The 27854-nt window shown below is 35.2% G+C and overlaps 1 protein-coding gene across 2 annotated transcripts in view; it reads right to left on the bottom strand.

Annotated features, from left to right (window-relative positions):
* Dym (dymeclin) overlaps positions 1-27854 on the bottom strand; it is a 345904-nt gene that overhangs the window by 130505 nt on the left and 187545 nt on the right. The window lies entirely within an intron of this gene.

Raw genomic sequence — 27854 nt, 5'->3', positions numbered from 1 at the left:
TGTTTTGGTACCAATACCATGCTGCTGTTGTTACTATTGCTCTGTAGTACAGTTTAAGGTCTGGTATAGTGATGCCACCTGCTTCACTCTTCCTGCTAAGGATTGCTTTAGCTATTCTGGGTTTCTTATTTTTCCAGATGAATTTCATGATTCTTTTTCTATTTCTATGAGGAATGTCATTGGAATTTTGATCAGAATTGCATTAAATCTGTATAGTGCTTTTGGTAGTATGATAAATGTTCATCATCACTAGCAAATCAAAACCACTCTAAGATTTCATCTCACTCCAGTCAGAATGGCAGCTGTTATGCATAAAACAACAGTAAGTGTTGGCGAGGATGTGGGGAAAAAGTTACACTCATACACTGCTGGTGGGACTGCAAATTGGTGCAGCTGATATGGAAAGCAGTATGGAGATTTCTTGGAAAATTGGGAATGGAACCACCTTTTGACACAGCTATCCCTCTCCTTGGTCTATACCCAAAGGACTTAAAAACAGCATACTACAGGGACACAGCCACATCAATGTATATAGCAACACAATTCACATTAGCTAAACTGTGGAACCAACCTAGATGCCCTTTATGAATGGATAAAAAAATGTGGCATATATACACAATGGAATATTACTCAGCAATAAAAGAGAATAAAATCATGGCATTTGCAGGTAAATGGATGGAGTTAGAGAAGATAACGCTAAGTTAGCCATTCCCAAAAAAACAAATATCGAATGTGTGTGTGTGTTTTTTTTTTTGGCTATAAGGAGGCTGATTTACAGAGAGATAGGGAGAAGGAGCATGGGAGGAATAGATAAATTCTAGATAAGGCAAAGGGGTTGGAATGGAAGGGAAGGGAGGGGGCATGGAATAATTAATGATGGTGGAATGTGATGACCATTATTATCCAAAGTACAGGTATGAAGACACAAATTGGTGTGAATATGCTATGTATACAACCAGAGATATGAAAAATTGTGCTCAATATATGTAATAAGAATTGTACTGCATTCTGCTGTTATATAAATAAAAAATAAAATAAATTTAAAAAAAGAAAGAAAAAATATAAAAAGAAAGAAAGAAAGATGTTCTCTGGCAGGAAAAGTCAAGGGTAGAAGCTAAGATGATCTGTCAAGAGAAATTCAAAGCAAAATTCAAAGTTTCCCTGGATACTTTGAGATAGCTTGGTATTATACTTAAGTGCCAATTAAAAGACAGAACAACTAGTTTATAATTATAAACAGTCTCCACATTCATGTGTCCAGGATATAGTCTTGGCTAGAGGTTTCTTAATTTTATTCAACTTCTCAAGAAATGAGCCTTTGGTTTCATTTATTTTTCTCTATCATCTTTTTGTTTCTATATCATTCATTTCTGCCCTTTATTATTATTATCTTCCTTCTCCTTATTTTGGGCTTAACATCAGATCATTGATTTGAGCCCTTTCTTCCTTTCCAATATAGGCATTTCAGGTTATAAATTTCCCTCACAACACTGTTTTAGTGGCATTTCACAAATTTTGATATGACATTTTCATTTCTCATTTAGTTTAAAATTTTCTTTGAGATTCCTCTTTGATTCATGGGTTATTCAGAGTGTACTATTTAATTTGAAAACTTTGGGGGTTTTCCCAGAGAGCTATCTATGATCAGTCTCTGTTACAGCTGCATTGTGGCCAGACATACTTTCAGTGACTTGAATTTTATTGAAACATGTTTGATGGTTTAGAATGTGGTCTTTCCTGATAAATGTTTCTATGTGTAAATGGGAACAAAGTATATTTGGCTATTATTGATGGAGTGTTCTATAAATGTCAATAAGGTCTTTTTATTGGTGCATTATAATTATACAATATAGTTGGATTCACTATACCGTATCTGTACACGTGCATAACATAATTTGATCAATCTCATTCTCCTTTCCCTTCCTTTTCCCTCCCTTCCGCTGTCACCCAATCTGCTAGCTCTATTATACTGATCTCTCCTCTATTGCTATTATTTTACTTACTGCATTATAATTATATATAAAAGTGAGATTCATTTGGGGTATATTTGTACATGGGCATAGCATATTTGGTAGGTTTTGTTGCCCAGTACTTCTCCTTGCCCTCTTCTCCCTCCCATATCAATCATTTTCTTCTTCTGTTAGTATCCTTTCTGTTTCCATGAGACCTCCTACCCCCACTTTTCTTTTTTAAATTCTCTCCACATCTCCCTCCAACTTCTCCAGCTTCTGCATGTGGAAGAAAACATTCAACCTTTGACTTTTTGAGTCAGACTTATTTCACTTAGCATGATGTTCTCCAGTCCCACTCACTTACCAGCAAATGAAATAACTTCCATTCTTCTTTATGGCTGAGTAAAATTCCATTGTGTGTATCTACTATTGCACACTACAGTGACACATGCATACCAATGCTTATAGCAGCACAATTCACAATGGCCAAGCTGTGGAACCAGCCTAGGTGTTCACCAACAGACAAATGGATAAAGAAAATGTGGCATATATACTCAATTAGGTCTTCTATATTAGTTGGTTGTTAGTATAAGTCTTCTATATTATTGTTCATTTTCTATCTACTTGTTCTACTAATTACTTAGAGGAAGGAGCTATATAGTTGTAGATTTGTCTATCTTTCCTTACAATTTATTAGTTCTCTGCTTTATATATTATAAAGCTCTGCTGTTCATTGCAATGAACATTTAGGATTGTAACAGTCCTCTTGATGAATTGATTCCTTTATCATTATAAAATGGGTTTATTTATTCTGATAATATTTGTGCACAGAAGTCACTTTGATATTAATATAGTCATTCCTATTTTTTTAAAAATACTTTCAAAAAATTTTAATATTTTTTCCTGAATCCCGTTAATTATATTCTTTGTACCACTATTTTTATTTGCACAATTAGTTTCTTTTCACAGATTATAAATCTAGTGAGGCAGCAGTCATCTATAGCTGAAGGGAACAATCCTCACCAGGTACCAACCCTGTTGGCATCTTGGTCTTGGACACCCAGGCTCCAGGACTCTGAGTATCTCAGTGACTGTTCTTTAAGTTATTCAGCCTATGGTATTTTGTTATGGCAGGCAGAGCTGACTAATGCACAAAGGCATGTGGGTAAGATAAGGCAGTTGCGCTCTTCCCACTAAAAGGCAAGTTGGGCTCTTGGGTGTCCAAGACCAGCAGTCTATTGGAGAGAGAAAACAAAACAAAACAAGAAGTTTTTTTGGCAGGGGGAGGGGAGATTGCTTTTCTCCAGAGGGCTATATTCAAACTGTGCCTCATTAGCTACCACTATAACTCACTCCAGACTAAGATAGTTAGACTTTCTATAACCTCTTTTACAAGCAAACTAATTCTAAATGAAAGCTCAATTCCCTAAGAACTGACCACTGGCATAATGGGGAAGTACAAATCTTTATTCTATCATCAGGTCAGTGTTTAGAGATTCTCCAGCAATATCCACCTCAGAGGTATAGAGACCCATCATAGTATCTCTAAAATAACTATTATTTATGAAATCACAGGAACAAAGCTAAAGAGGAAATGGCTAGAAAGAGGCTCTAGTGGTCAGGAATGGATTTACTGAGAAGGAGACATTTAAGCAAAGGCCAAAAGGAGGTTAGGGTGTGAATTATGCAAGTTTCTAAGGAAAGAGCATTTCAGGAAAAAAAGGAACAAGAAATGCCAATGGTCCAAAGAAGGACATGTTCAAGTTAAATTACTGACAATTTCATGAATCTCTTTAAAGGATTATTTAAAGCTTAAAAGATCTTAGTCATATAATTATTTTTATTTGCCAAGAACCATCTCCTCTCATCCCCAACAAAAGTTTCAACTCTTACTTATGCCAGAAAACTTAATGATTAATTCAATCAATTATCACAGTAATAACAGAATCTGATGTAGAACAGAGCTAGATCTGAAAAATAACACTGGACTGGGGTTGTGGCTCAGTGGTAGAGTGCTTCCCTAGCACACATGAGGCCCTGGGTTTGATCCTTAGCATCACATAAAAACAAATGGAAAAAAAAAAAAAAAGATATTGCCCTCCTACAACTAAAAAAAAAAAAAAAAAAAAAACTAAAGAAAAATAACACTGATGAAAATATCTTTAAAAATTATTGAAACACAACATGAGCGTTACTATCCTCAATAGTTTGTTATAGGACTGTGAAAACCTGTCTACTTCTGAGAAGTGAGAATGGCCTAAATAAATAGAAGGTGTGATATGAGCTACATTAGCCACCAATGTATAGTCGTCATCCTAGCAATGGTAGGGAAAATGATCATAGTGGCATCTGAGTGTTTAACATATGACAGGCATTGTACCAAGTGTTTTACACACATTATCTCACTGAGGCCTGACCTCAGCCCAGAGAGGCAGGTTTCCCTAATATCCCCACCTTGCCAGAGGGTCAATGGCAAAACCAGCATTCAAGCCCAGGCAGTACAACTCAACACCTAAGCACCATGCATGTCACCACTCAGTGACTACTCCTGCTGGTCCTGATGCATCTGACACTTATTTACGGATCTTGTTTTGTTTGTTTTGCTTCGTGGTACTGGAGGTTGAACCCAAGGCTTCCTACATGCTCTGCAAGCACTCTACCCTGGACTAGCTCCCTACCTTAGTTCTTTTCATGTAAGTGATCCATTAAAATGTGATTATAATGTTTGCATACTCAGGATTTTAATTTTTCCTCTTTCCTACTTTTCCTCTTTGTGCTCTACTAGGGGAGTTCAAATAATTGTTCAGGATTAAAGGCATAACCACATGTCCTGATTTGCCTAGGAGAGTCTCAGTTTACACATTTTGGCTCATCCTATCAGTGTCCCCTTTCACTTTCCTAAAGTAACCTGGTTTGAATGATAAATTATACGATCCCCCACTTAATAATCACTTTCTTCTTTGCTCACTGTCTTTATTATTAAACAATGAAGTTTACTAAATTGGCAACATTCTTTCTTTGGGGGTATAGTCTCACCACATCTCTTCTATTCAGAGTATCAGCTCTCAACATTTAAAGCACCATTTTTCTTGTCTTCAAATGGCTCCACAACTCTTTTCCAACTCTTATGTCTGATCTCATCTTCTCCTACGTCCTGTCCCATTCCTTATTCTTTTCTCTTAAATGAATCCTTTGTCTCTCTCACCCATTCTTGCCTATATCTTCTTTTATGCCACCCCTACACTTGGAACAAACCTACTAATCCACCGAATGTCTGTATCCTCTAAGCGCTGTTTTAAAAGTCACTTAGTGAGGCCTACCTGAGCTTACCCATCCACCCACCTGGATTCTGAATTCTTCACACTAATCTTTGTGAGGCTCTAGTTTGAAGTGTTATTATTTTTATTATACTACTATATGGTTCATGATATTCACTCACATCAAAATGAATGTGAATCTTGACAAAGTTTATAGTTCAACATTTGGGCTTTCAGCTAAATCTATTAACCAAAGGGAATACATCATGCATAAGGATCTTGCTAAATATTTTAAATCCAACCACTACTTTTAGAGGTTACAGGGGCAAACTCTCCAAAGTGGACATTTGACTATCAAAAGGGAGGTCATATTTCTTGGTAGTACATAAAGAGTCACTCTCAATTTCATGGAGGAAAACAGGTGAAAAAGAGCTCTGGCCTCGCTCTGCTACTGTCTCCTATAATTTGCCCTCTGAACACTACCTTTGTGCCTCTTTGGGGTTAAAGGCTGCAAACTCAGTGAACTAGTATAATGAGCTAATAAATTAGAAATCCCATTAGCCTATTAAGTGTTTTAGTGGACCTGTACATTAAATAAGAAAGATAATATCAGATAACACTGTAATTTCTGAACATCCTGGTTTGTTTAAAATGAGTACAATGAATTAAAATTCAAAGCTGAAATAGGACAACACCAAAAGATATTTTTAATGAGATAATATATCAAAAAATTATAGAATGAAAACTAAACTCTATTCAAATATTTGAATAACAAGATTAACAGGCTTGGAAAATTTTTTTTTTCTTCTTCTTGTACTGGAGATTAAGCCCAGAGGAACTTCATCACTAGCCCACATCCCCAGCCCTTTTTAAAATCATTTTTCAGTTTTGAGACAGGGTCTTGCTAAATTGTTTAAGGCCTCATTAAGTTGCTGAATCTGGCCTTGAACTTGCAATCCTTCCATCTCAGTCTCTAAAGTTGCTGGGATTAGTTGCTGGGTAGCATGCGCTACCATGCCCAGCTGGGAAATAACTTTTGTATTTATATAAACATAGACTATTAAAAGAAATGTCATTTGATTACATAAGTGGGACACCCCAGCTTTTCTTATAGTGTAAAATCAGAGAATGCCACCCTATAGAACCAGAGTGGGAATAATAACTTGATAATACAGGAGCACTGTTAGCTAAAAAACACGACAAGTAATGGGAAAGTGAGTTCTATGGACTTGGTTATAGGGACATATGTCAAACTTTCACATGTTCTAAATGAATAAAGTCACTTCACCCTCTCAGAAGACTATTTGTTAATTCTTTTTCATTCTTGACATTAAAGAGCACTACTCAGATAAGTATGTGCATTCCTCAATACATAAAAAACAGAGACTTAAGTCATGTCACAAATTCAAATCCAAGAATATAAATATACTAGAGTTGAGCTAAGTATTAGCAATCATTTAAGAGTTCATTTTGCTGTTTGGGGTAGCATTCTCATTAAGCAGAGCAAAATAACTACCATTTGGACTACAAAAGGCATTGCAACAGAAAGCCAAATTAACATGATCTCATTAAAAGAAAAGGATGCACAAAAGGCAGGAAGTGGAAGTAACTCCATCCAAGGAGTCCTGGTCCAGATGGTGTAGCACAGAAGGTGCATGCTCTTAATGCATCTTTGTCAACAAGCAGTACATGGCACACAGACAGACCTGAAAGTTGAGGTGAGGGAGCCTTTAAGACCTAGCTGTAACTGAGAAACTCCCCTCAAGAATGAGGGTATACTGTTGCTTTCTTCCAATGAAAACAGATTTTTGCTTCTATAGTTCTGGTCAAACTTCTAAATGGCATATGGAGCACCAGAGAAGCATTAGATAATATATTGTTATCTTTCCCAAAGCAGTTTTAAATAAAAGGCATGAGCTAAGTCTATAAATGGCCAACTAACAAGCATGTGGGCAAACAGCAACAGAAGAGTAAATGGAGCAACGCAGAAATCAGGGGCATTAAGGGATCTACACTTACACCTTCATACCCAATGTCTCTCAGTTTATACTATAACAAGCTCAAGTGGATCTTCTTTCAATAGAACCACAAATTCTTAGTGCATACAGATTCAATGTATAGACAGGCTGTTGTTATCACTATCATATTCACAAAAGGTAGGGAGAGTGGAGACAGGCTGAAAAACAAATACTCTATAAACAACCAGAAAATATCATAGACCTCAAGAGTCACACCAAGAATCACACAAAATTTTGTAGCTTGGCTACCTGCTGCATTTGCTGTTAGTGCCAGGCGCGGGAATTAAATGACAGTGATTTTCAGAAGGAATATTTAAAAACTAATGAAAATGGAAGTTCTTTTCCTCCCTCTAAACAAAACAACTACAACACAGTGCTCCTGTAGCTTTCTTACTGCAGTAAAATACTGTTATATAAGATGGGAAAACAGCAAGAATGAAGTACCCACAGAACAGATGACTGCCCACTCTAACTGATGAGCATTTAATTCACAATGATGCTCTCTGACTTGACATTTAAGGATCCTAAGAGGGATTCAGAGGCTTTTTCACAATTCAATAAACTATAAAAAGTATGCCCCAAACTCACTTTTTTACTAAACATTAGAATTAACACAAAGCCTAGACTTGGAATATGTTATTTGCTTATTTTTTCCTTCAGTTTTTTAATCACTAATTTTAGATTAATTCACTAACTTTTCCTTTACTTTCTCATATTTTATAGAAAGGATATCATTGTAGCGCCATTGCTATCTTTAAAAATTATTTAGAAAGTTTAGGATTGAAGGATATTAAATTAAACCTATTGGAACCCCCATAAGCAGACACAAATTGCTGTTTCTGCCTAGATTTCCAATGCCATGAGCACAGCATGCTATTTTATAGAGACCATGCATTGAATTCATGAAACTTCTACTGTCCAAAATAATGCAACTCGAACTCCCTCCTATTGACTTACAATATGCGTTACTTGAAAACAAATGCACACAGGGAAAGAAATTAATAGTATCAACATGAACTACAACCAAATGAGCTTAAGTAGACATTTTTTAAGTCTATACAAATGTTATTTGAATAAATATACACATACATGGATACCAACTGTACTTCTAAACACCTAGGAAAGCCTCTCCTTATTTGTTTACTTACAGATAGAAGAATGACACAAATGTTAGTCATTAAATAGAGGAATGACAAGGAAACTATAAGACAATTAGTTACCATTCCCAATTATATTCAGGTGCTAATTGTGTTATTTGCTTATTTTTTCCTCTTTCCAGTAGTAAACTAAAAAACTTATTCCTTGGGTCACCATGAAAATCTCTATAAATGCTTGCTTAATTTGTAAAATTCAGTTAAAAACAATTGAGAGGGCTGGGATGTGGCTTGGGAATAGAGTGTCTCCAACACATGCATAAGGCTCTGGATTATGTTCCTAGCACCATAAAAAAAATAAATAAATAAAGACTGTTCTGTATCCATTTCACTATTACCTTGAGAAGAAAACAAAAATCAAACTTTTATTAAAAATTAACACAAAGCCTAGACTTGGAATATGTTATGGTTTGGATCCAAAATATTTTCCCCAAACCCATGTACTACAGGTTTAGTCCCCAGTGCAGCAGTGTTCAAAGGTGGAGCCTTGGGAGGAGATCATGAGAGCTCCAACATCATCAATGGATTAATCATTGATGGGTTCATAGCTAGTGGACTATTGGGAAGTGGTAAAAATCATTAGGAAGCGCTCCCTCCACTTCTAGCCATCATAAGGTAAGCAGTTTTGCCCCAACGGCAACAAGGAGCTCAAGGACCATGGACTGAAACCTCTGACACCTTTCCTCCTTTTCAATTGATTCTCTCAGATATTTTGTCACAGCAACAGATATATTCCTGTGAAATTTTTTAAGGACCAGTATGGAAAACAAGATATGCTATATGTTTTTAGAGCAGAAACCAGGATGAATGGTGTTCAAAGAATTTTAAAAGATGAAGAAATAATGAGATTCCTGTTTCTATAACCTATACTTCAATTTAAATTTTTTTTTGCTAATTTTATAAACTATCTCCAAGTGAAATTTTAAGTGGTTAGAGAACAGAATATGTTCAAGAATTCAGACATAATATAGTTTAAAATGTATAATCACTAAATGAGATTTTTAGTGAGCTTTAGAATGGGTTGAAATGATTTCAAGGACAAAGTTACTTAATAAAGCCATATTATTATAAAAGGCTTTATGATAATATTTTAAATAATATTTCGGAAGCAGTATAACATTAAATGTATGGCTTTTGGAGCCAGCATATTTGAGAATCAATACTGACTTTTTCACCTTCTAGCAAGTTATTTAATCATTCTATGCATTAGTTTCCTTATCCATAAAACGGGAATAATCATACAGTAGCTCAAAGAGTTATTTAAAAAAATGTTTTTTAGTTGTAGATAGACCTTTATTTTATTCATTAATTTATATGTGGTGCTAATAATCAAACTCAGTGCCCCATGCATGGTAGGCAAGCCCTCCACCACTGAGCCACAACCACAGCCCTCAAAGAGTTATTTTAAATATTAAAACAAATAGTTAATAATTGGAACAGTTCTGCTAAAGAATAAGAATTTAGTAAGTATTAGCTATTATCACAACTAGCAGACAATAAAATATTTTATATTTATGCTCTAAAAAATATATACAGTACATCTAAAGTTCACCTTAAAATTAATTTTTAATAAATTGCCTCTAAAGCTAGTTGTTGTGCTAAAGAAGTGACTTCTTAGAGAATATTTTATTCCAGTTTAAGATCAATATAAGAATGAACATGGAAAAATGCCAAAGTAACTCTCCAATTCCTGTTCCAGCTCAAATCTGTGAGAGATTTAAAAATGTAACAGAACTGAAGTTTTAAAATCTCAAAACATAAAATTTTTTAAAAATAGAACAGCTATCTATTTAGAATAATTCACTAAGCACATGTATGGTAAGATACATTTATCTTACTTTATAATGCTGTGATATTCAATAAGATGAAATTTAGATAAGAGCATGAACTCCAGAGAGACTGGATTTTACTTCCAGCTCATTGTCTGATCTTTGCCAAACCATTTAACTCTGTATTTTCTTCTGCTTCCTCATATTTTGTCACACAGAAGTAAATCATTTTGTTGTCAATATAACTTAGAGGGATCAGATTAGTACAAATGCCATTTCCATCCTGTAGCCAAACTGAGAAGGATTTACCTGCTTTATCACAAGTACAGTGGTTTAGTCACTTAATGCCAGTAGGTGAAATATTAACTTCTGATTTACATCAGCGCCTATTTAAATTCTGGAAGTCAAATAAATGTTATGGGCTGGCATCATGACATGCCAAGGCATGGAGAGTGGGTGGAATTACTTTTCTTCCATATACGGGAAACCCTGTATGTTTAAGTCTGTTAGACACTAGTAACCAAGAATATTTCTATAATAAGCAGTTGTGCAAGTCTGCATGTCTGAATATGTGCATGAAATTCCCTGCAAATGGCAGCCCCAGGGGAAGAAGAGCCACAAATCCCCATACACTTGCCTGAGAAATTTTAATTTATTAGAGTGTTTGGGAACTCTGGTCACAATTACACACCCACAGATGTCAACTAAGACTTGAGTGTATGCTTTGCCTGAGATTCATACACAAGGAGCAACTGGTGGGGAAAAGATCTACCATTTTTTAAACCAAATATGAATTTTTATTGCTCTTTCATAAGATTTTATCAATTCTCATTCTGTTTACATCTGTCAAAATGCTAATGACTTCCTCCTCCCAGTATAAAAATTTACTTAGTTAGTAGGTATCTTTTGGTATATTTTAGCTATTAATTTTATCTAAATTTCTTCCCTTTGAATGATAAATTTTACAATACAATTTTGTGCCATTTTAGTGTAGATCACTGTCATGACTGGCTAGTATAACATTTATTTTGCATGGGATTTTAATATTGGCCTTCACTAAATCTTACTGATATTCTTATAGGGAATACACTGAAAATATTTTCTAAATAGTTCCAATTAGGCATCATATCAGAATTTGGTTTTCCACTAGTAATTTTGAATTAAAAAGCTAAAAGGAATTTTTACTACATACAATAATATATTTTCTTACTTCTTACTTATATTTTTAAAACTTTATTCTGATATCACCAGCCATTTACCTCCATAATTTATTACACCACTTTTTGAAAGGGGGGGTTGCTAAAGCTTGTTACTAATTACTCTGTTTTCAAGTAGTTTTTCAGTGCTGTGTTTACATTTTAAGAGGCAAAATGAAATGTAAAATAATTTTACTTCTGTGTTCTTTTGCTTAACCAGAGCTATCAGAATAAATGTTTTTTATGAGGCATCTTTTAAAACATGTTGATATTGCCTTCCTGGTCACAGATTACCAGATATCCAAAAAATTAAAAAAAAATTGTAAAATATTTTACTGGGAGAAAAAGCAATCCAGCTTTACATATTCCAGAAGAATTAAGGATCCTTCCTTTGCCGGGCAGTTTTACTACCAATCTGTGGAAACTGTAACCAGAGAACTATAACTAGAATCCTCCATTATCTAATGATGCTATCTTAAGTGATATTCTGAAGATATAGCAGTATTGGAATATGGTGCCACTTTTCTTCATTTGGTTAAAATAATCTCTGAAGAAGGTGGTCATTAGAAGACTGAGTAAGTTTGCATTAAGTTAATTTCAATTAACTAAAACCATTCATTCTCAGCAAATATGAAGCACCTGATGAATTCAAATAGCTAAGAATCATATTAGGTAGTGGGGTCAGTGGTTAAACACACACACGTTCCCTGCCTCTGTGAAACTTACAATCAACTCAGGGTGTACATGTGTGTTTGGGGGGAGGTGAGAATGAGAGAAAAAGAGGGAGGGAGGGAGAATATGAATGTGTGAGAGAGAGAAAAAACATAGTATGAAGGTATAACAGTGAATGACAAATGTAAGAGAGAGAGAGAGAGAGAGAGAGCAAGGAAAAGACAGGAAAGAGCATGTGAAAAGTCCTAAGATGGAAAAGGGGTCAACAAATCCAGGGAAAGAAAAGACAACTGGTGTGGCTAGATAATGTACCATCCTAAGGGCAAAGAGAAGCCACTAAAGGGTTTAAGTGAGGAAGAGAAATGATCTGATTGAGAATATATGAAGACACTTACTAGATAAGAGTTAAGGGTGGGATCGGAGTGGCGGGAGTATAGGAGGAGAAGCAGAGAGGAGTCTGGTTGTGAGATAAGGATGGTGTGAGCCAGGGTGGCTGGCAGAAGGAACAGAAAAAAGAGGGGATTCACTCTATATTTTGGGTGCAGAACTGAGAGGATGGGTGTAGGGATGAAGGGGGGAAATGATGATTCTCATGTGACAGGCAAAAGCAACTTGCTGTCTGCAGTCACCATTCACTGAGATGGAGGGGATGAAAAGAAAAGGTTTATGGAGAAGGCCTAAGAATCAATGGGAGAGGGTAAGGTGAGAAGCAGGAGTGGTGGTGCTAACGGTAAGGCAGCTGACAGTATAGGCTGGAATTCAGCATTTCAGCAGGAGTATGGATTTGGGAAATACTGGCTCATGGATTGACATTACAAGTGACAGAAAATGATGAAAATGCCTAGAGTAAGAGTTCAAGTGAAAAGAAAGAAGCATCTTAGGAACAAGACTTAACGCATTCTAATATTTAAAGCCCCAAAGCCTAAAAACAAATGGCAAAAGGGTGGGAAGAAAACCGAGAGTATACTGTCAGAGAAGCCAAGAGAAGAGGGTGGGGCAAAATTATCTACCCCAGCTGTGACATCCAGCAAAGATGGTGGCTGAACATCTTCTCCTTTCTTCTTCAGAGTGTGCAGTACCAATTCATTCCTAGAGCTCTTGAGAAGAAAAAAAGAAAACCCCAAACCAGAACACAAATCAAGTTAGAAGAGGGAATTCTAAAACAACATTAACTGCTTATTGCATTTTCTTACCAACTTTTCAAGTCTGGGTTTACTTGTCCTACTCTGATTTATACTGTACTAAGAACAAAGCAGTCAATCTCTGAGACCAAACAGCACATTCTAGAACATGGAAGGAGTATAATCAAGCAGAGAATACGTAATTCAAAAGGAAACCATAACGACTTAAGTGGGATAATACATTTCATTTCATGCCACAGAAGTGGCACAGAAATCAATAAAGCACACAGCCACAACAGAATTATTAGGACAGTATCATATGCACAAAAAATTATTACTATGGTTTCAGATATTTATTTATTACAGATTCAGTGAGTGGTATACTATGAAAAGACCATTTCAGCTATTTTTAAAAACTCTTTTGAGGAAACTCATTAAAACAGTGTCTTAGATATAGAATGAAGATGCAATTCTTTCAAAGTAATAAAATGGCACCAGATGTGATTTTTTTTTAAATACTTCACTTTACAATTCTATTTTTTTAAGAGAGAGAGAGCGAGAGAGAGAATTTTAATATGTATTTTTTAGTTTTCGGCGGACACAACATCTTTGTTTGTATGTGGTGCTGAGGATCGAACCCGGGCCGCACGCATGCCAGGCGAGCGCGCTACCGCTTGAGCCACATCCCCAGCCCCACCAGATGTGATTTTTAAACCACGTATAAAAGACACACCAAATGGGCCAAAATACTCCAAAATCTGAAAAGTGCTACAGTTTAGATATAGAAATGATTTAATGTTGTGCTCACTTGGAATTATAAACCCATTCAGTGAAAGAGGGAAGAAAAGAAAAATGGTGAATGTATACACATTCTAAAATAAGTCATTGGAGAAAGTCTCTGTGATAACGTCACGGGAGCTCCTACCCACTCTGCAAATCACTGCAGTTCTGCGTCAAATAAATGACATTACATTACACTGATGGGGAAAAAAGAAAAGTGTATATTTAACTTAGGCAATGAGAAGGAGGGCAAAAAAGAGGACGGAAGAAACTTTAATTTGTATAATCTTGAAAAATTTCTAAAAAATGAATTTGAAATTATTTTAAAAGAAATGTCATGTATATTATGCTAGTATTTCATAGCTATTATACATTATTTAGTTTTTTTGTGTATATGCATATAATTTTTATATTATTGCTTTAATAGCAGTATATAGTTTTGTATTCTCTTTTCATTTATTTTTTTTTTGTTTTTTTTTCTTTTTATTTTTTTATTATTAGTTGCTCAAAACATTACAAAGCTCTTGACATATCATATTTCATACATTTGATTCAAGCATCTCTTTTCATTTAACATTCAAATGTTTTCTGAGTATCTACTTATTTTTCTTTATAATATTTTTTAACAGCTGCATATTTTTCCACTGAATTGAGAGAATACATAGTTTACTTGACCATCCCACTATCTTATACCTAAATATAACTCTTTCCTTAGGATAAATTCCCAGATGATCACATTTAAATGAATTTTGGTAGTTATTTCTAGTGTATTCCTTAGTAGAAACCAGTATTTTTCACCATTCTTTTCAAAATTATTTTTTAATTGAAAAACACTATGTATACTTATGGTGCACAACATGTTTTGATAGAGGTGCACATTATGGAATAACTATGTCAGCCTAATTAACATATCCATTAGCTCACATACTTAATTCTTTTTTTTTTTTTAATGGTGAATACACTTAAAATCTACTCTGTTCACAATTTTCATTTACAAATATGTTGCTTTTAACTGCAGTCACTGTGTAACCATAGTCATGGTAAAAGGAAGACTGAAAACATTTCTTGAATCACCATTTTTTATCTAGCAGATACAATTTATGATTAGAAAATAATGCAAGATTGGATATTCTACCATATCTCTGGACTATTAAGGCAGAGTTTTTAAAGTTTTTGCTCTTGAAGCTCAGTAGTAGAGTTCTCACCTCAAACATGGGAGACACTGAGTGTAATCCTCAGCACCACATAAAAGTAAAATAAAGGTATTGTGTCCATCTACAACTAAGAAAATTTTTAAAAAGTCTTTGTTCTTGAAAAATCAACCTTTACACTGGATTAAATAACGCTTACAATATTGAGTATTAATAACAAGAATATCTCTGCATAGTCTTACAGTATAAAATATAAATCACACTGACAATATATACTAAATATGTGCCATGCTGATCGAAAAGAACTAAGTACATGCACGGAAGAAACGGAAGAGTTCCTACAGTATTCATACCATATCATTGCAATGATTACATTCTTTCAATATGGCTCGCGAATTCATATTTTTCAAAAGTCATCTACATTGATTCCTTCTTTAATCATCTCCACTGCTACAATCAGCTAGTCTCTGTTTTGGTCTTTTGCTTAAATTCAGATTCTTCCCTCTCAACTTCATGTAAATGCATGACAATCATCATCAGAATGATGCTTTGACCATATCACACTCATGCTCAAAAATACTAAAGTAAATTCAACTGCCTACAGAAATCCATACACAATGAAAAATGTCAAAAATAAAACAAAAACATACATAATGAAATGTCCTGGCCTGACATGCAAGATCCTCAGGAATCTGACCCTATACAATATAACTAACTGCAATATTGAGTAATGCTATATGTAAATCTGCTCTTCCCAAATGACCCTATTTATTACCCTAGAATATATACTGTGTGCTCTTCCTTTGAACTTGAGTTTTTGGTACCTGTTCTACTAATCTAACACTATCCTTTGTTCCTACTTAAATACTACTTATTTGAGGATACTTCAGATCTCCCTGTCAGAAGAAATCTCTTTTTACACCTGACTAATTTTACATTTAACTAACAATGCAAGATAGGGATTTTGCCAGAGATTTTGTCTTGTCTTTCTGTCTTCACCTTAAGTCCTCTTCTTGGGTGGCACAAGACTAATAACATAGTAATAACTGAGTAAACATTTGCTAATTTTATGACCCAGGACAGGGGCTCTCAATGGTGAGACACACATAGTAATCCCACAACTATCTCCCCTTCCTTCCCAGGAAGAAGATTTTTAGCACACCACAGTCACTTTGCTAAAGACTCAACTTCTAGCAGTCCAGGCAGGTTGGACAGTCTTATGATTAACTTTTTGTCGAGGGATGGGTGATGCCTATAAAACGGAAATTTACATAAAACCCCAGTTCCTTCCATCCTCCTATTCTCTGGAGTGCAGAACTTGTGGTGAACCATTCCAGACTTGTTGGGTGAGGTCAAGATACTGTGGAAGGTGGAACACAAGAGAGGAAGACTCTGGTTTGAAACTTCTATGGGACAGAGCTGCTGTACCAGCTCAGGCTTTATTTTAGAAATAAATTGCTATCTGTGCAATCCATTGTTATGGAGGGGGTGTTCCTCTTTTACAGCAGCTGGATCTAATTTTCTATCTTAATCAGATCCACAAAACCTCTAAAATTTAAAGGCAAAAATTTCTCTGTCTGTTGGTGAGAGGGTCCATAATTTTTAAGACATTATAGAAGGGTTCTATGGCACCCAAAAGGTCAGGAGCACTGATGACAGCAAAGTATTAATTAGCCAAGAACTTACGTGTCAATATGCTTAAGAAGAGAAACATAATATCTTAAAATCAATATGTGATAGAAAAAATTTTTAAACACTGCTGGTGTTCTTTTTCAGTATTCAAACACCCGGCAGCAATAAACTGAAGCCCCAAGTTAACAGTTATTCAAAATAAATGGTGCCAGTACAACAGAATCATCTCAACGCTAAACTTTTCCTTGATCTCTCCTTGCCTTTGGCCAAATTAAACTAATAGCAAGCAACTATGTTTTTTACATCAGCCAAAATAAATAAATTAAATATGCAGTCCATTAAAAATAAGGAAAACAGGTATTTTCTTACTTCACAGATTTCTTATAAAATTTATTTGCCACTCCACCCTGAAACCTAAGAAAGTGGAACTTAAAGTTGGACATAAAAATCTGATCATTTGACTTCATGTAGTTACCAGCAATGAATTCAAATTCTCAAGTGCTCCCTCAAAATTCTAAATTTGATTTCCATAGAAACCAAATCTAAGGTTAGTAGCTCAAGAGGTGAGCTCAATATTTGGGGGGGTAAAACAGAGGAGACACCATGTCTGAAAGGCTTATAACTTTAACTTCATGAAGTATGACGCAACCAGAAAAAGACAGTAAGAATACATTTATTCTTTCTTTACATTTAAGTAAAGCCTCTGCAATTACATCCAAATAATTAAATGTAGAACAAGTCCAGGGAGATGTGTGTTCCCATGGAAAAATATCTGAGAATTCTACACGAGCCAAAGTGTACCTGTTTTCAAACACCAGTGAGTCTTAGGACAAATTATGAATACTATGTATATGTATGTGTGTATTATACACACACACACACACACACACACACACACACACACATATACACACATACATTTTTTTTCTTTTATACCAAGGATTGAACTCAAGGCACTTTACCATTGAGCTTTACCTGCCAACCCTTTTTATGTGTAATTTTAAGGTAGGGTCTCACTAAGTTCCTGAGGACCTTGCTAAATGCTCAATCTGTGATCCTCCTGCCTCATCCTGCCTTGAGATTACAAGTGTGTGCTACTGCACCCAGCAAACTGAGTAAAATTTATAATTTAAAAATTATAAAAGTCAAAATTATAACTTGCAAAAATATTATATCTAATTCTGGATACAAGATTTTATGATTGGTACTGTCAAAAATAGCCCATCTAGGAAGATAATAAAAACACTGAATAAATTGTTGTACAGAATGGTTGAAGTAACCTAGGTAGTTAAGCTGAAGGAAAAAATTAAGAAGTCATGACATGTATTTTTAAAAACCTCAAGGAATATCATAAGCCTCAAAGTTTCTGCATTTGTACATTTCTCTCAAGTTCAGAGCTACAACCAACTTATGAAAATTACTGGCAGGCAGACTTGACAAAAATGAAGCAGCAGGAATTCTACCATCTCCTGAAGTAGTAAGCCCAGCTCTCTCTCAAGGCCACTGTAAGAAGAATTCTTATGCTGGGAAAAAGTTTGCAGCAAAATGACTGAGATTTCTATCTAAAGGAGTAATACATGTTAGACTTAAGGACTAAGCTCATATTTTTCTCTAGGAACTGAATTACATTTTAAACATTCTGCACAAGCAAAAGCAATATGATTTTGTAAAGTGAGTTTGAGTGCTCCATTCAGACTTTGGCTAAGTTTGTCCTTTTTATCATATAATTCTGCTGGAAGATAAATTTCTCAACTATGGGGATTAAACTATAGTTGACCATGTGTCACTGGGTACGCAGGATGTTAGCTACTTGCAAATGAATACTGCATGAGAAGGTGACCAGAACCTCCTTTTAGGCAAAGCATGCCCACATTCTGAGGTCTGTCCTGAACAGAACAGTTTCCTGTGCACTATCCCAGATTGGAGGTGGTGGGTCTGGGACTGAAAGCCAGTGGAGAGGCCTTAACTCTAGAGCTCATGTCTCTAACTAGCACACTGCATTAGAACAGGCAGGACCTGGCAGACTTGTAGGCCCAGAGACAGCTTATCCGGAAAACAGCCCTAGAATAAGGTGAGAAAAGATGGAAGACTGTAGGAAAACAGAATGTGTTCAAAAACACTTCAGAGTTTTTTTGGCCCCACTCTATTTCCTCAGCTACCTACCTGGGTGTACTAGGGCCTAACATTTCCCATCACAGATGCACTCACAAGGGTAGTTCAGTCCTCAGGAGGGTTGATATTGAAAAAATACCCTCTGGATGCTTATACCTTAAATCCTAGCTGAAAGCACTAAGGAGGAGAGAGGAAGTAAAATGGATAAGAGATGAGGGGTTCCAGGAAAATCGTTGAATGAGGAAACAGAAAATATAGATGGAGTTCTATGTGGACCTAAGGCACAGTGGAGATTTAGCTCTGTGGCAGGCAGCTAAAGCAGGCATAGGAAGAACACTCTGCTTTTGCCACATGATGCCTCCATCTTCTTCTCCCTCTCAACATTTTTACTCTTGTTCCTCCCTACTCTGCTTTCCTTAGCCTTTTCCTTTCATCTTCCTACCTGACCATGTGTTTATCTTCCTTGTCTGTCCCTGCCAGGTGAAGGGTGGAGTGACTCCAGAAGAAACTATAGGCAGTGGCCTCTATCACAAATGGCAAACCGGAGAAACTGCTGCCCGCAGTATTCATGAGGGTTAATGATGTGCTGGGCATGAAGCTACAAGGTGTATGATGATGTACAAGACTGAATGTTCACTCCCCGGAGCTTGTACCCTGATATGACAGATCCAAACACAGGGGACCAAAAAGAAGTACAGCATGACAGTTACTTTTATGTTCCACATGTCTAGACTATGGCACCTAGTTCCTTCAAACACTAAGTCTAGATGTTGCTGTGAAAGTATCTGCAGATGTCTTAACACTTACAATCAGCTAATTTCAAGGAAAGTAGACTGTCCTCCATAATGTGACTAGGACTCATCCATACATCTGATGGCCTCACAAAGATTGGGTTTCCCAAGGAAGAAGTAATTCTGCCTTAAGACTACAACATAAAACTCCCCCGTGAATTTAGACTGCAACATCAATACCTACCAGAATTTCCAGCCTGTCAACCTCCCCTATAGATTTCAAACTTGATAGCCCCTCCAGTCACCAAAGTCAATTCCCTATGATCAATTCCTCACTGCATATATATATATATATATATATATATATATATATATGTAAAATCTCCTATCAGTTTTATGGACAGCCCTGACTGATGTACTAGTGAATAAGGATAAGGTCAATTATGCTGTCAATTTAAGAGGTTCACTGAGCAGTATTGCTCCCCATTCCTTGCAACTAGACAAGATCTGTCTACAATTCCTAAAAGCATTCACTTAACTGACAGTATTTTGTGTAAGTCAGTGAAATGTCAGTGACTTTAGTTTGATTCTTCTATATTTAAGAGTTTATTATTTTCTCTTAATTTTTTATTCTTGATTTCTCAAAAGTATCTGTACCATACTTATCAACAGCATAATGAGTCTATAAAATCTTTATGCTACCAAAAAAAGGCTCTGCCAACTTATGTGCCACACAGTGTTCCTTTCCTAAGAAAGTGTTTTCACTTAGATATAATGTGTAGTCTGAAGCTTTTGTATGTTTCTTCATCTGTGAAGGTCTATTTTAATTCTAAATGCTTTCCATTTCCTGGTTAAGGTTGCCATGGAGTTTTTTTCCTCCTCCTTCTAAATCATTTGGCAGTGAAGATACTGCCTTAAATCATCACATCTAGCTCACAGTATAGTGTTGGTATAAGTCATCTCTGACTTATAGGAAATGTGTTTAAAAATGTCAACTGCAAAGTACAAAGCAGTAATGTCATACTGCCCCTCTATTTTGGTGCACGATACACACTAAATAGCAGGTGTTGATTTTCTCTGATATTTGAGATTGATTGCTTGTCTGTTAGTACTCCCACCATCATTATGTTTAATCTACACTCATCTATGACACATTGCAACTTGCTGACTTTATAACTACTCTGTATGTAAATAAAATGAGCAAGAAATAGAAAACCCAAATAGGATGACTTCTATCTTCCTATAAAATCAAATCTGCTCAACTGAATGTGCCTCTATCAGAACAAGGGCAAAGTCCTAGAGTGAGCTCCTAGGTGCACTTACAGATCAAGAAAAAGAACTAAAATTTCATTTGTAATTGATGGTTAACTGTAAAGTACATTTCATAGGCAAATAAGACAGAGCACTCCAACTACTATAAAATAAGTCAAGAGATCTGCAAAGGAAACAAAATATAGAAAAGTTCTGACAAGTTTATGTGACAATTGTGTGGCTAAAAGTTTTCCTCTTTCCCATGAAACATAATATAAAGTACTGAAGACATATGTAAGGAAACAAATCCCAGGCAGCACTTTAAAGAATTATTTAGCAGTAGTTCAAATATAAATTTTCACTCTTATTATTTAATTGACATGTGTCCTATGAAAGCATGCAATTATCAGTTATACACACCATGCAGCATGCAGTAAATGGACAGCATAGGTTAATAACCTGGAAGCATAGGATCTGAGAATGTGAGAGCAAGTTAAAGACAAGAGTTCCTCTCCATTTTCACTGAGGGCCGAGAAGCAATGCTGAAGCGTAGAACAGTGAGAGTGGGGGAAATACAGTTTGTCCAACACATAAACATATCTCCGCAAGTGGCGGCAGGTATAACTGAAAGACAAAGGTAAAAGGAGAAAAACAGAAAGAGAGAGTTTTCCTTTGAAAAAAATAAAGTCATTCTTTATGCCCTCAAAGCTTTCTGTGTATCTTCACTAGATGGTGCCCAAGATAAAACAACTATTAAAAGAGAACATAAAAAGGATAAAAAAGCAAGCAAAAAGAACAACAAAAAACCCCGACTAAAAAATGGGCATAAGATATGAACAGACACCTCACCAAAGAAGATGTACAGATGGCAAATTAGCCCATGAAAAAGTGTTCCCCATCATGTGTCATTAGAGAAATGAGAATTAAAACAACAATGAGATAGCAGTACAGATCCATTAGAACAACTAAAATCTGGAACATTGATAACACCACAGAAAATATCACTCACTAGTGGAGGGAATGGAAGTGGCACAGTCACTCTAGAAGACAACTCTGCAGTTTCTTACAAAACTAAAGACACTCTTACCGTAAAATCCAGCAATGTGCTCCTCAGAATTTACCCAAAGAAGCTGAAAATGTATGTCCACCCAAAATACCTGCATATGGATGCTTACAGTAGATCTGTAACTGAAAAACTTAAAAACAACCAAGATATCCTTTGGTAGGAAAATGGATAAACTGCATTATATTCAGACAACAGAGTATTACTTAGCACTAAAAAGAAACAAGCTATCTAAGTCATGAAAAGACATAGAAGAAGTGCATATACCAAGAAGCCAATCTGCAAAGCCTACATATTGTGATTCCAAGTATATGACACTGTGAAAAAGGTAAAACTAGGGAGTCAATAGAAAGATCAGTGGTTGCCAGGGGTTAGGAAGGAGGGGAGGGATGAAGAGGCAAAGCACAGAGGATTTTTAGGACAATGAAAATACTTTGTAGAGACTATAAAGGTAAATACATGCCTTTATACATTTGTTCAAAGCCACAGAATATGCAACACTGAAAGTGAACCTTAATGTAACATTAAAGTCTTTGGGTGACAATGATTTGTCATTGCATTTGTTACTTGTAGTGAATTTTTCTGCTCAATTCTGCTGTGAAGCTAAAACTATTTTTTAAGTCTATTTAAAAGGAAAAAATAAACACAAAAACTCATAGGGAAAAAAGTCTCAAAATATGTTGGTGTCATTAGTGAATCATATATCTGCTTTGGTGGAATAAAGTGATCTAAGATATTTTCTCTTCACAGTATTTGAAATACATTCTTGTCAGATATGCAATAATATACCAAAATGATATGGAAGATGCTGTGGCAAAGGAAATATTAAATAAGGAATCAGAAAATTTAAAAGTCTAGATCCAGCTCAGTAATTAGCAGCTTTAAAATAGTAAGTATTTGATCTCTTTTGTCTTAATTCCACAAATAACACAGAACTTAAAACTTTAAATTGCTCCAAAATTTTGAAGGATATTATGAAAAAGTAAAGTAATCAGAGGGACAATTAGAATTAGGATTATTATTAAAGTTAGGGAAGTTTCACTGTTACCATATTTCAGGCCATTTAAGTGTAACAAGTTCAAAGAGGAAAATGCAAAATCAATCTGAGAAGGTGAACAACAAAATAGTGAACATATCAAGTGACACACCTTGACTACTAGTCTTAGAGAACCACGTCAAAAGCATAAAGTTACCAAGGGGGTATCAGATGATTATTAAAGTACGCTGAACTCAAAATAAAACTAATTCATTGGAAGACTTTCAATTGGCAAATTTCCACAAATGAACAATGCACTTATCCATTTAACCACTAACCAAAAAACCAGCTGGCCAGGCACTAACTACTACCTAGTGCTGGGCACTGAAGATAGGGTAAAGAACAAACTAAAAATCCCTACTGTTACAGAGCTTATACACTAGAGGGAAAGAGAGAACAAGACTTTACTGAAATTGGAAAAGTCTTAGAAAGCTAATAATATCCCCAATAAGGCAATTCAATGAATTTCAAAAAGGACTCAATCCACCAAAGGCGAGTAAAATCAAGAAAACTGAAAAACTGTGTTCTTTAAAAATGTGCTTCACCACCACTTTCAACAAGTGATCAGCAGTTACTTTTATCATCAGAAATGGGACCAGCAGACATCATGTGTCTCCTGAAAGGACCACAGCATAGTGAAAACCTACTGCTGAGGAATCAGACAAACTTAAATTGAGATTGAGTCTTAAAAAAAAAAAAAAAAAAAGTTTTGTACCCTTTAGCTTTTGAAGGTCATGAAAGACAAAAACTGAGGGACCGTTTCAGATTAAAGATGAACAAGGACAACAAACTGTAACATGTGGTTTTGGTATTGAATTCTCTACAATAGGGGAAAAGGCATTTTTTCTCTTTTTCCCTAGAAAGGGAATTAGCAGGGCAAAGGACAAAAAAAGTTGGATGACAGAAAATTAGACAATACCTTTTAAAATTAATGTTAATTTCCTGATTTTGATAATGTCTTCTTCTTCTTCTTTTTTTTTTTTTTAAAGAAACACATACTGGAGTCGTCAGAGGTATGGTACATCATATCTATACATTCATTTTCAAGCATTTCAAAAGAAGAGAGATGGAATGATGACAAAACAAATGTGGTAAATTTTGTGGAATCTGAGTGAAAAGTAAATGAAAATTATGTGTACTATTTTTGTAACCTTATTTGTACTATTTTGTAACCTTTTTGTAATTCTAATTTCAAGATAAAAAGCTTTAAAAAATAAACACAGTATTAAAACATCAAAAAATAATTTAAAGAAAAGAAAAAAAACTAGTTTTTTTTTTTTTTTTTCCAAACTGAATGATACTCATTTTAACATGGATTCAAATAGAGGGCCTTAAGAATGTTACCCTGACCTCTATACTTAAGGCTCGGGCCATCAGAAAAAGTAGAGCGTGGGAAGTAAGCAAATGTGGTCTGGAGTTATCCCATAAAAAACAGTCACTGTTACTTAAGAGTTGCACTTTCATAAAAACTAAAGCCTCCTTAGTGCCTTCTTATATAAAAATGTCCAAGATTATGCAATGTATAGTTCTGAAACGTTACTTGATATGGTTATCCTTCACACCAAAATAAATTATGAAAATGTTCTGTCCTAGAACAACATTCAAATCTGTATAGGATGCCAAAAACCACAAGCAAAAAAGTAAAGCTTAAAAAGTACCCTGGAGTCAAGTCTTAATAATGATGTATTTTACAGTACTTTGACGATAAAACTGTAATTTTCACAGCAATTTTTACTAACTTATATTCTCAGTTATTTCTATGCTTAAAGAACTTTCAAAGAAAAATAAGATTACCAGAGGCAGGTTAAACTTTAAGGACTACTGAGAATATTCTGAATGCTAGCTACCCTTTTCTTTTTCTTTTTGAGTTTCTCCCCTTTCCTTCCTTTCTTAGAGGAAACTTGTTAACAGATCCTTTAGTAGACATAAAATATAAAAAATTAATTTAATAAGAAAGATTTAGAATTTACATGAAGAAAATTATAAAAACTTACTGTTGGGTATAAAAGAAACGAAATAAATGGAGAGACACTGGCCTATTTCTGAATGGGAAAACAAACTATTATAAGGGATGTTATTATCCTTCACAGATTTTAAACCAAGCCTTGTGTTTTTTTGTTTTTTTTTTAATTTTTATTGGTTGTTCAAAACATTACAAAGCTCTTTTTTTTTTTAAACCAATTTTGAGTTCATTTTTGCATCTGGTGTGAATAAGGATCCAATTTCATTCCTCTGCATATGGATATCCAGTTGTACCAACACTATTTATTAGAGACTACCCTTTTTCCATAGAGTATTCCTGGCACCTCTGTAGAAAACCAGCTGACTATATATGTGTGGGTTCTCTTCTCTACTCTCGTCTTCCCCTGGTTGTATCTTTTTCCCCATGCATTTTAATTACTACAGTTTATAGTATGGTCTCCTACTTTGTTCTTTTTGTTCATGATTGATTTGGCTATTAAAGATATTCTGTGGTTTCATTTAAATTTTATAATTGTGTTTTCTATTTCTATAAAAATAAGAATTTTTATAAATATTGTGCTGAATCTGTATGTCACTTTGGCTATTATTGACATTTTAACAATATTAAATCTTTCAGTCCATGAACATATAATATCTCTCCATCTATTTGTGTGTTCTTGAATTTATTTTATCATCCTTTCACTTCCTCAATTTAACTTATTCCTAAGTTTGGTAGCTGTGTTTTCTTTTCTTCTTTTTTTGGGGGGCGGGGTGGGAGTGGGATTGTCCTATGACTTCTTTTTCAAATAATTCATTGTTGAAATATATAGAAATGATAGCCAGGCACAGTGGTGCATGCCTATAATCCCAGCAGCTTGGGAGGCTGAGGCAGAAGGACCACAAATTCAAAGCCTCAATAATTTATCAAGGCCCTAAGAAACTCAAGAAGACCCTGTTTCTAAATAAAATATTTAAAAAAGGACTGGGGATGTGGCTTAGTGGTCAAGTGCCCCTGAGTTCATTCCCCAGTTCCAAAAAGTAAATTAAAATATATAGAAATGTTAGTGATTTTTTGTATATTGATTTTGCATTGTGCAACTTTACTGTACTTGTTTATTAGTTCTAGCAGTTTTTTAGTGAAGACTGTAGGATTTTCTTTATCTAAGACCACCTTATCAGTAAACAGTGATAATTCTACTTTTCCCTTTTCATACTGTCTCCAAGAGACTCATCTCACTTATTTCTTAAAATATTTTTTAGTTGTAGGTGGACACAATACCTTTATTTTATTATTTTTATGTGGTGCTGAGGACCAAACCCAATGCCTTACACATGCTAGGCAAGTGCCACAACCCAGTCCTCATCTCACTTTTAAGGACACATGTAAGCAGGCAATGGTGGTGCATGCCTGTAGCCCAAGCTATTAGGGAGGCTAAGGGAGGAGAATTGCATGAGTCTACAACCTAGGCTACATAGTGAGATCCTGACAAGAAAGAAAGGAAGGGAGAGAGGGCGACTGAAAATAGACTGAAAGTGAAGGACTGGAAAAAGATATTCCACACAATGGAACTCAAAGAGAACAGAGGTATCTATTCTTAAATATACAGACAAAACAAACTTTAAGTAAAAAACTGTTTTTTTTTTTTTGTAAAAAAAGACACAGAAGGGCATTATATAATGTTAATGGGATCAAATGATCAAGAGGATATAATAATAGTAAATATATATTTACCCAACAACACTGGAGCACCTAAATATATAACACACTAAAGGATCGAGAGAGTGAGCGAATGAGTGAGAGAGAGAGAGAGAGAGAGAGAGAGAGAGACTGAGACTGCAATACAATGGAGGACATCAATATCCCACTTTCAACAATGGCTAGATCATTCAGATAGAATATTATTAAGGACATACTGGATTTAGACTTTAGGTCTAACAGACTACAAATATACAGAACATTCCATCCAAAAGCATCAGAATACACATTCTTCTCAAGTACACCCAGAACATTCTCCATGATAGATTAAATCACACATGGTAGGGCTCAAAAAAGCCTTAGCAAATTTAAGAAGACTGAAATTTTATCAAGTATCTTTCCTGACTATGATCACATAAAACTAGCATTTAATAGGAGGAATTTCAGAAAATTCACAAATACCTGCAAATGAAACATGCTCCTGAGGAAGTTAAAAGGGAATTTTAAAAAAATCTTCAGAAAAATGAAAATGGAAACATAACTTATGAAAATTTATGGGATATAGCAAAAACAGCTCTTAGAAGAAAGTTCAGGAACTGGGGATGCAGCTCAGTGGTAGAATACTTACCTAAAATTACTTTAACATTAAAATCTGTTACAGAGAAGTTTCCTGCAGTGGCACATGCCTGTAATTCCAGTGGCTTGGGAGGCTCAAGCAGGAGAATCACAAGTTCAAAGCCAGCCTCAGCAACTTAGTAAGACCTTGTCTCAAAGTAAAATATGAAAGGGGCTGGGTATGTGGCTCTGTGGTTAAGTACCCTGAAGTTCAATCCTCGAAGGGTGGGGATAGGGGTCAGAGAAAGTAAGTAAATTTCCTGACTCCTCACCAGTATGTGAACTCCTCCATGGCAGATCAATGAGACATAAAAATCCTCAACAAAATAGTAGCAAATAGAATTCAATAACATCCATCATGATAATGTGGGATTTATCCCTGGAGTGCAAGGATGGTTCAACAATGCAAATCAATGATTATGATACATTACATCAATATAATGAAAGACAAAAGTACATGATCATCTCATTAGATGCAGAAAAAGCATTTGACAAAATTCAATATCCTTTCATGACAAAAACTCTCACCAATTAGAGTCAACACAGTGAAGTCATATATAAGAAGCTCGTACCTAACATACTCAGTGGTAAAATACTGAAAGGCATTCCTCTAAGATTTGAAACAAGACAATGATGCCACACTTCTACTCAACAGCATATTGGAAGTACTTGCCAAAGCAATTAGG

The sequence above is a fragment of the Marmota flaviventris genome, chromosome 16 (genome assembly GCF_047511675.1).
Source record: "Marmota flaviventris isolate mMarFla1 chromosome 16, mMarFla1.hap1, whole genome shotgun sequence".
Lineage (NCBI taxonomy): Eukaryota > Metazoa > Chordata > Mammalia > Rodentia > Sciuridae > Marmota > Marmota flaviventris.
Note: the sequence above shows the minus strand (reverse complement) of the source record. Positions and strands in the feature narration are given on the sequence as shown.